The following is a 9,223-nucleotide window of genomic DNA, read 5'->3' as shown; positions in this document are numbered from 1 at the left end:
AATGTATTTGGCAGCAAAACCTGGTCTGAGGTGATGTGAGGCTTTTTGTAGTCATTATTTAGCCCCCTTTGCGTGACTATTCATATGTTTCAGCACAGACACGCTTTCTACAGCTCGTACCTTCGTGATGTACAAAAACTGCTCAGTTCTGAAACTTAGCTGGTCCTAAGAGTTTCGGATGAGTTGTGGACCTTTTCCCCTCGAAGATGATGCATTCTATTTCTTTAATTTCTCCCCCTCACTTTAAATAATAATAATGATGATGATGATGATGATGATGATTGATTACAAAAGTAATACTTATTTGGAAAAATTCGGACTATGGAAATAGAGGACCTTGTCTCTGCTCCTGATCACGGCTCAGTGTCTCTATTTTCTTTTTCTTTTCTTTTATACATGTGTATAGGTGCACCCTGAAACACACACGTGCACACACACATTTTAATAATAAAAGTGCAATCACATTTTCATAGCCCTCTGCACCCCCACCCCCCCATCCACTTAAACAGTGTAGCAGGGGAAACCCCAGGACAACGCTTATGTTTGGCAGATGCTGTTGGTGCCTGACTCTACCCCTGAGCCTGCCCACTTCCTGCTGCACCTGCTCGCTGCCAAGGTCCACGTCTTCGGGCTTCAGTGCTTTCTCCAAGGCTCTGTGAAAAGCAGAGGAGGCTGGAAATGCCGGGGAATGAACAGCTCAGGGAACAGCCCTCAACCGAGGAAACTCAGGAGTTGGTGTGCCGTTCCAGCAGCATCCTCTCTGTTCGGCGGGCGCATTAACTCCGAGGCATTTCCCGGAGCTCCCCTGCAGGACGGAGCCCAGTTGCCCACGGTGGTGATGAGCTTGAGAACACACTCTTTATTGGTTGCCTTCTCTTCCCTGTCTCTCTTCCCCGCTCCCCTCCACCTCCCACCCATACCTCTCCCGCATTTCTTCTACTTCCCAAATAAATAATTTGCACTCTAATGCTTGTCTCAGGGTCTCTTTCTGTGGAAACCCAAACTGTGACAACCTAGAAATACCTTTTGTTCTTTATTAACTGCCAAGCAGGCCACAGTATGGATGTACCATGATTTCTGTAACCATTTCCCTATTACTGTCCATTCTGGGATAATTACCATGCTGCCAAGTTTTCAGTGTGACGGATGAGGCTGTGGGAGACCTCCGTGTGTGTGTATTTTTGGGTGTGAGAGTGACTATTTCTGAAAGAAAGACTAGAGGTAGAGTTTCTGAGTCAAAAGTTCTAAACAGGTAAAATTTTGATAGATAGGCAGGCATTTCTCTTGAAATCCTTTGGCTGTGGCATTGTTTTCTCTTTTAGCTTGTCTGCTCCATCTAGGGCGCCTCTGTCCTGCTCTTCTGCTCAGAATCTGCATTCTCCTGGGAGTATGTGTCAGAGCATCTCAGCTAAGGTGACCAACTGTCCCAGTTCCTCCAGGATGGAGAGGTTTCCCAGGACATGGACCTTCAGTGCTACAACTGAGAGAGTCCCCAGCAAACTGAGATGATTGGTCACCCTAATCTCGGCTCCTTTGCCTGGGTTCTCACGTCTGGAGCTCTGGCGTTCAATTTCTCTGCGTCAGGCTCCACATCCAACGTGTCCCATCCCAACTGCCTCGGTGTCCCCCTTCCAGCTCACAGGATACCTACTGCTCCCATGATCCAGCTCTACCACTAGTTACACACACACACACACACACACACACACACATACACACACACACACCCCCCTGCAGTTCATAGTCCTCCCTCAGACTGTGATTACATCGCCCTCTTATAACTCTGTCTTTCCGAGGACAACAGCTCTTGCCCCTGCCTGTGCCTTCCAGTGGCCCCGTACGTTTCCACAAACCAGGTTCAGGGGAGGAATCCAGCTACCCTGGCCCTCTGCCTAACCCATTCACTTCTGTCTCCCTCATGGCTGTCTGTCTCCCCTTTCCCACTCTTATTCTAAAGGATTCCCAGACTCTACCTCTAGCTGAAATATAATTTTTATCTATTTTTCTGTAAATACTTTGAATATGTCTCATCCCCACCTGGGATGGGGGTAAGAGATAAAGAGAGCTGAGCAGAGAGATGGAGAGGAACAGATTCCTGAGGATATTGCTTAAGCACCTAGAACTAGCCAGACCTGAAGCCTTGGTATTTGTCTTGGTTTGGGTCCCCAGAAGCAGTTCCTGAGCCAAGGATTTGATTGTAAGTAGTTTATTTGTGAACTGATTGCAGGAAGCATGTGTAGGGGAGTGAAAAAGGAAAGCAGGGACGAGAAAGGAGCCAACAGCAACTGTGTTACCACGCCAGTTACCCTTCGGGCAATTGAGGCTCATCCAGTTGGGGATCTCTGGGAGACAGTGTAAAACATGCCTTTAAGGTACCTACCTAACAGCAAGGGAGCTGGGGTGTTTATCCATCGACTCCCTGACTGTCCCCATCAGGGCTGCTTCTGGGGGCATTTTCTCCTTAGTGCTTCAGGCTGGCCCTGCACATGGCCCAGGGGGCTTCTGGGGCCAGAAGAAAAGGCCTGGTGTTCACTGGCTGCCTTCGTGCCTAGGGCAGGTGCACGTGGGCAGGGTGCTGACACTCCTGTCCTGTTGGACCTGTGCCATTACATTCCCTTTGTTGTCGCTCCCCTCCCAGCTCTGTTTTTGTCACTTGGAGCCACAAGAATCCTGACTAACACGGCTTCACTGGCTGCCCCCAGCCCTGCTGGAGCCCCGTGCACGTGTTTCTCGGGCCTTGCCTTTGGCTGACTGCCTCTCTGCCTCTGCAGGATTATTTGTCTTTTTCCGCATGTATGTCCGCTTCCCCCACACAGCCTGAGGGCCTGACTCACTGTGTGCCTACCACCCGCCAGGCTGCAGCAACCCTAGGCGGCGAGTGCTTGTACTGCATTTCATTGATGCATTTCAGAGCGATGAAGTAACTTGCCCAAGGTCACATAGCTCGGACGGGTCGCAGCAAAAACTTGGGCTTAGCTCTGGGTGACCTGAAGACCCGTATTTTGTGCTGCCTTTCCTGCTCCAGGCCTGCTGCCCTTTACCTGAACTCGTCAGCTCTCATTTTAACTTGTCAGCATCTTCTCCCGTTAGGCGTCATTGTCTCGGGTGCCACCCCCACCAAAAAAGCCATTTTGCATGTCTCGGTTTTCTTTTCCCTGTCCACGTTGGTTCCTTTTCAGAGCCCTGGCTCACTGATTCCCCTGTGTTTTCCTCATTTGCACAGAGGGTCCTTCCCCCTCTGACATCTCCATTGTGGCTTCTCCATCCACACTTACAGCAAGAAAGCAGCCCTATTAGTTTTGAACAAGGTCGGGGTTATTTTTACCACCCTGCCCCACAGACAGGAAAGCAGAGACCCAGAGAGGCGGTGTGAGATGCTGAGGCCACACAGCTGGTGGTTGGCAGGGCCTGGCTTGGAATCCAAGTATGCCTCTAAACTTCAGCGTGTCTTCTTAAAAATACCATGTTTACAGAATGCCTGGTGGTCCACCCTGCTGTCCAGATTCCCATGGGCAGGGAGCCACATGTGACTTCACTTGGGGGCGGAGTCATGGTTCCTGTCTTTATCGGCATTTGGCAAAATGAATTGCAGTCTCCCCAGATGTGGCTGTGAAGGGGACTGACAGCACAGTTCCCCGGGGAGCTGGGAGCATGAGAAAGGCCCAGCTGCACCTTTCAGTTATCCTCAGCCCATCCGGCCAGAGCGACCCTTTCTCCAGGAGCCAGGCCTGAGCTTCTCCGTGCTGTGGCTCACGCGGCGTTGACACATAAGGCCTGCAAAGCCCTCCGAGGGGAGGTTCCGCCAGGAGCCCAGGGGCCAGGAAAATGCAGGCCCTGTCCAACTGTCGCCCGGCAACGACACACACAAACATTTGCTGACAGGAAGAGGCGAGCAGCATTAAAGCTGCCTGACAGGGAGGTGATGGGGTAGCAGGGAGAGGCGGAGGTAGACAGTGCGTAATTGCCAAGCCGGAAGGCTGGCCTGTGGCCAGCACATTGAGTGTAACCGCCTGTGTCACTGCCCTCCACATCCAAGGAGGATGCTGCCCACGGCCATGTCGCCAGGCTGAGTGCCCTGTTGCGGTCTGGCCTGGGCTGACCCTGGGAGGACACATGTGGGGTCAGCTTTTGGCATGGGTTCTCACCCCTCCATCACAGCCTAGGCGCCTGCGCCCGGACGGGACTGCAGAAGGACAGACCAGCTCTGGCTCTGGGGCGCCCCCTTGGGCCGGGCTGCCCCTGCCTGCATCTGAACAGCTGGCGGGGCCTCGAGTTCCTGCCCTCCTCCCTCTGCCCTTCCCCTGCGGCTGCAAGCTTGGTGCCTGGAAACAGCTTCTGAGGAAGAAACTGGGCCCACGGATGGTCTTTTGGTGACTACAGCCCCCTTTCCTTGACACTCTCCCACCAGTAGACCTGCTGCTCGGCCTAAGCCAGGAGCCAGCACAGAGACCCTGAAGCTTCTAGGTGGGTTTTGGCGGTTCTAGAAGCATCTTCCCCTGGGAGGCTGAAGATTCTTTCTCGCCCTCCTGCTGTTACTCGTTCTCGGGCCTACCTTCACTCAATGAACCTCCCACTCAGCCCTAAATTAGCCACAAAACCCCTTCAAACATGCCCACAGTAGCTGTGCAGTGGGGACCCCGGAAGGAGATGGAAGAGGGGAAAACAGAAGCAGAGCTGGCCCCAGCACCCGAGGCAGCCAGCCCCTCGGCCTATAGAAGGTCAACCCGACAGCAGGCTGCGAAATCTGATAGCAGTCCTGTAGCTTCCAAGAAATAATTATTCCCAGGAAAGTGTTTGCAATTTTTAGATAAACTGCAGTTTAAGAAGCAGAGGACAGAACTCGAACAGTGGCAACCGTCTGCGGCTTCCCCCAGCGGGCCCGTCATTAACCGTTGCTCCCGGAGCTAAAGGCTGCAGCTCTAGCCCCAATTAACAGCCACATTCCAGCGAGCTCCCTGTTTATCAAGGCATTAGCTCTGACATCTGGGGACGGCCCTGCCCAGGCCTGCCAGCAGGGAGGACCGCGCTCCCATCCGCCCACGCTCGGGCTGCCGGCCCCATCCCCGGCTCCACGAAGGCTGGGCGCAGACGGCCAGCGCGGTGGCCCCCTCCCTGGCTGGCTTCTTCTCGCTCCCTGCCCACACCGCTGTGTCATTCTACAGCCAGCTGAGTGTTAGCCAGGCAGCCCCGTCCCTGCGTTGACACGTGTGCCTCTGTGTGACTGTGTGTGTGTGCAAGTGCACCCGGGTGTGAGAACCTTATGTTTCAGGAGAAGATGGCGTCTGGGGAGGATTCTCCAAGGAATTCTCTGGGAACAGAAACGACTTCTCTCCCCTTCTCAAGCCCACGTGCATGCATGCATGCGTGAGTGTGTGTTCGCGCGTGCATGCGTGTGTGTGTGTGTGCAGAGGTGCCACAGCTACTCGCCTCCTCCTCCTAGTTCTGCCCTTCATTACGTCCCCTTCTTTTCCTTCCTCTCCAGGCCTTATGGCGAAAGCATTGATTAAACACCCTTCTGCCACCTTCTCTAGGCCTGTTTGAATTCTGTTGACCCCGTATGTGCTTGTTGGAGTGACATGAGCCATGGTCCCCCAGCCCTTGTTAGAACTCATTCCAAGGACCAGGGACCCCTCTACACCAACCGCCCTTCCCACGGGGGTCCTCGCCCCCGGCCTGCGGAGCCCCTGCCCCTCTCCTCCTGCCTCTCCTTACTTCTGCTGAGCTTTCACTGTCTGCTTTGCGCTGGATTCCTTGTCCTGTCCCCTAAACACGGGCATCTCCCAAGGCCCAGCTCTCTGCCTTCCTGCTTCTCTCTCTGCTCCAACTTCCCCTGGGAGCTGGGCCGAGCCACTCCAGGGGACTCCGTGGTGACCTCAGGATCCTGAAATCCACAGCTCTGGCCTCAGCCTGAAGCCACTTTCACCTGAATTCTCTTGTGGCACTTTTGATTCAAATGAATCAAATCAAATCTCCCCTCTTTCCCTCAACAGAGAGCCCCAGCTCTGGCAGAGACATCTGTCACTATTCTCTCAGCCCGCCCTTGAGAATAGTGCTCCACTTGCCCACCCCTCCTCCAAAGCCTGCTTCCAAATCTGAGCTGGTTGTCATCCCATTCCTACGGCCCTCCCTCTCCTTGTCCCTCTGCCACACCACCCTGGATCTTTACTGATGAACTGGAAAATGACAGGGCTGGGCCCCTTCCCCTCAGGCTGAAAAGAATGGCACCCCTACAAGCCCGCCAGGTTCTTGACCTTTGATCCCTCCTACACACAGCTGCTAGATTAAGCTTCCCCTGCTGTGGGCCCACCCTACCTCTGGGCCTTTGCGTGGTCAGTTTCCCCCTGCCTAGAAATGATTCCAGTGAGCTAAGAGATTAAACAGGGTAGGTGCCAGCCCTTTGTAACTTGTGGCTTGAACAAGGGCTGGTTACTGTTAAACAAGAGAAGTCAGCATCCATTCCGCATCTTCTCTCCAGCCCACATGGTTCAAGTGAAGCCAGCCACGCTCCCAGGGTCCTGGGGTGGGCCATAGCCCATGCTGGCCAATTCTAGCCGGGCAGTGACAGCCCTGGGGATTTTTCTGAAACTGGTGGGAGAAAGCACTCTTTCTGTCACGGTTGCTCTACTGATAAAACGTAAGTCTGAAACTGCTGGTGGCCATCTTATTGCCATTTGGGATAAGCGCCTGGAATCAGCCATACCTGAAGCCAAGTATCTTTTAACGTGTTGGTTTTGTGAGCTAATGCACTCTATTTTTTTTACTGAGTCACTTTGAGTGGTGTTTCTCCACCTTACCACCAAGAGTCCCGCCTGCCCCAGCCCCGAGAGACCTCTCTCTGTTTGGAGCTCTGGGTTGCTGCTCCCTCTCCCTCTCATTGAGCTCTGATCCCAGTCAGCTTCGCAGTGTTATTTGGATTTTCACGTGGAGACCCATATCTCCAACTGGACAGAGCCCCACCTGAGGGGACCCTGTCTCGTGTGTGCCAGCAGCCTGGAGGTGGTCATTACTGATGAAATGGCAGATGGCCCCCCACAGCCTCCTCACAGTTCCCAGCCCCTGGGCACAGTGACTATGTGCCAGGCCCCAAGCTCTTTACCTATGCTAGCTCAGCACCTACGACAACCTGAGGTAGGGATTACTACTGTTCCCATTTTGCTGATGGGGAAACTGAGTCAAGGAAAGGTTATATAACCTGACCAAGGCAGACAGTTAATTAGTTACAGAGGCAAGATTTGACTCCAGGCCGGCTTGCTCCCGAGCGCTTGCTCCTGACCACTCTGATCTGTTACCTCTTAAAGGTGTGGCTGCTCGATCACTTGTGTCCCAGGACCAGCGCTCTCTAAGTTCCTCCTGTGCCCCCAGTGCTTCAGCTTGGGATCTGAATGCCTCCTCCTCCAGCCAGATTGGCATAGGTGCATCACCATCGCCCTCAGGCTTCCTGGTGGGCCCCTCACTTCAGCGTGCTTTGGAACAGCCAGAGAGCCTGGGTTCTTTATTGCCCCTCACAGCTGTCCTCCGAAGGAGCCTGGTCTGTCCCTAGGTCCTATGTTATGCAGGGGCCTCCTCCCCATCGTGGGCAGGGTGTGACGTGGCTCTGATCCCACATCCAACTCCTCTATCTTAGCTGCCCCTTTGCATCTGTACTTCCAGGACTGGGGTCAACTGGAGAGGGAGCAGTTACTTGGTGGCCTGTGTGGCCAGCTTGCATTTCCAGGCAAGAGAGGCTGGCGTTAGGGCTACCCTCGAGATGCGGCCAATTGTCCCTGGCCCGACACTTTGGCGGCTGCCTAATTTTGCAGAGCTCTGTAGCCAGTCTACGCACTGAAAACAATGCCCCAGAATTCCTTAGACTCAACTGATAAAAACCTCCCCCACCCCATCTCCCATAGTATAACACCTGTGTCATGTTGTGCAGTTTTTAAACCAATATATCATTTCAGCATCACAACATCCATTTGTTGTTATTATTATTCCCATTATATGGATGAGAAAACTGAGGCTCGGGAGGCTATGAGTAAGAAATGGTAAGATGGAGCCCCAAAGCCCAGTCTCCTGGCTTCAGGGAAATAGTCTTTGTCATCATGACATCATTGGGGTTTGATCCTTTCTTTGAAGCTCGTCCATTTGACAATCATTTCCTGCCCGCCGGGCACTGGGAGCTAGAGATAGAGAGGTGATCACGGAGCTCAGAGCCCCGGGAAAGCAGGCATGTTCAGTGTGATAGGAGCCATGCTGCTGTTAAGAATCGAGTGCTGTAGGAGCACACAGGGGGAGACTGTGAATTCTCCCAGCTGGGGAAGGTGATAGTGTTAGAGAAGTTTCTGGAAGAGTAACAGTCACCTGCTTGTCTTCTATGATGTACATACAGGCCAATTCGTCAAGACACAGACATAGTCCCCCAGAGGACACGGACCAAGTTGTCAAGGCTTCCCCAGGCTGTCTCTTAGGGTCGTGAGCTGGGCCCTGCACACACATTTTTTCTTATCCTTACTACAAGTATAAGATTAGTAACATACACATTTTACAGATGAGAAAACCAAAGCCCAGAGAAGTCCAGAGGCTCAACTCTCTTGCCTCAGTTCAGAGCTTTGAAGGGTCATCTTCACTCCGAAGGTCACTGTGGGAGCCACCAAGGCCACTGTTGTGACTGCACTGTCACCCAGCTTCTCCTCTGCCCAATCTTCTTCCCTCACTCCGACTCAAGTACTGACCTTGAGGCCACGCCTGGGGAAACCTCCTCCATTCATGCAAATTTCCATCTTGAAGTCTGCATCCTGCAGAACCTGATCTAAGACACCGTGTTACATATCTTTATCAGTTCACTTTTGGTTGTCTGAATAATGAAACCTCCAAAATAACAGTGACCTAAATATGCCAGAAATTGATTTCTCACATAAAGGCCCAGAGGCTGGGAGTCCCAGGCTGGTGAGATGGTTGGCATCAGGACTGTAAGGTCTAAGTGTAAGTGACTCTGGTTCCTTTGGTCTTGCTGCTCTGCTCTGCATGACTGCCAGTCCCCAGATTACCAAATGGTTCAAGATGGCTGCACAAGCTCCCCATCACATCGCTGTTCTGGCCAGCAAAAAGGAGGAGAGGCCAAAGACGGATGCCTTCCCTTCCCTTCCAGAACTCATTCCAGAAGTTGCTTATGCTTATATCCCATTGGCCAGACTTGGTCACATGGTCACGCCTGGCTGCAAGCTAAGGTTGGGACATGTAATCT

The sequence above is a fragment of the Equus przewalskii genome, chromosome X, assembly GCF_037783145.1.
Source record: "Equus przewalskii isolate Varuska chromosome X, EquPr2, whole genome shotgun sequence".
NCBI classification, from domain to species: domain Eukaryota; kingdom Metazoa; phylum Chordata; class Mammalia; order Perissodactyla; family Equidae; genus Equus; species Equus przewalskii.
Note: the sequence above shows the minus strand (reverse complement) of the source record.